The 899-nt window shown below is 50.9% G+C and overlaps 1 protein-coding gene across 1 annotated transcript in view; it reads left to right on the plus strand.

Moving 5' to 3' along the window:
* Window positions 1-729: 729 nt before the first annotated feature.
* N657DRAFT_404861 (uncharacterized protein) overlaps window positions 730-899 on the plus strand; it is a gene marked incomplete at its 3' end in the record, with an annotated part of 1,300 nt that continues 1,130 nt past the window's right edge. The window contains exon 1 of the mRNA XM_062787212.1: window positions 730-899.

Consider the following 899-nt stretch of genomic DNA (forward strand, 5'->3'; position numbering starts at 1 on the left):
AGGTGGTCAGAGAGGGCAGTCCAGGGGTGACTAATGGCTTGGCACCAGGATTCTCAGGATCAGGAACAGGCAGGGAACTTCTGGAAGAACACAGAACAGGAACATCATCATCAATTGAGTGGTTGCCCATCCTTTTGGTACCCAATTTCTACGGTGCGGCACATTCGTGGCTGTTGGCTTTCCAACAAAAGGCCTCGGCAAACTCTCGGCCAAGACTCGAGATTCGGTGGACTACTAACTTGTTCGATATCGGCGCAAAGGCCAAGGATGTGGAGGTATAAGACGGCAAGTGTCTTGCGTAGTCTCTCACTCTTTTTCTTCTTCTCTCTCCATTCGAGACAAACTTGTAGAGTCGTCACCAGCTAGTTGCAATATACTCCTGGGGCCGTTACAGCAACGGAAGTTACTCGCGAGGAGGGAGCCCGCTCCATCTCTGATTTGTACAGCCACTTTCTCTCGAGTCTATGGGCTCCCATGCTTACACGTATTGGATTTGTCACGGGATTCCCCGTTCCTGTTCTCATGGGTATGTCATATGCTTGCGGTTATGCATACGTCATGGGGTCTGATCATATGTGTGATGGGCTGAGCCCATGATGGCCTCGGCAACCCTCGGCCGTGGTATCATGATAACGTCATCCTGAAGCAGGCAGTGTCTGTGTGTTCCGGAGCATATAAGAGCTGCCCTCTCTTCCTGTCATCTAGTTCTCTCTTTTCTTCTTCTCTCTCCATTCGAGACAAACTCGTAGAGTCGTCACCAGCTAGTTGCAATATACTCCTGGGACCGTTACTGTTGGATTTGGCAGGTGGTCAGAGAGGGCAGTCCAGGGGTGACTAATGGCTTGGCACCAGGATTCTCAGGATCAGGAACAGGCAGGGAACTTCTGGAAGAACACAGA

The sequence above is a fragment of the Parathielavia appendiculata genome (genome assembly GCF_033297405.1).
Source record: "Parathielavia appendiculata strain CBS 731.68 unplaced genomic scaffold N657scaffold_55, whole genome shotgun sequence".
Taxonomy (NCBI): Eukaryota; Fungi; Ascomycota; class Sordariomycetes; order Sordariales; family Chaetomiaceae; genus Parathielavia; species Parathielavia appendiculata.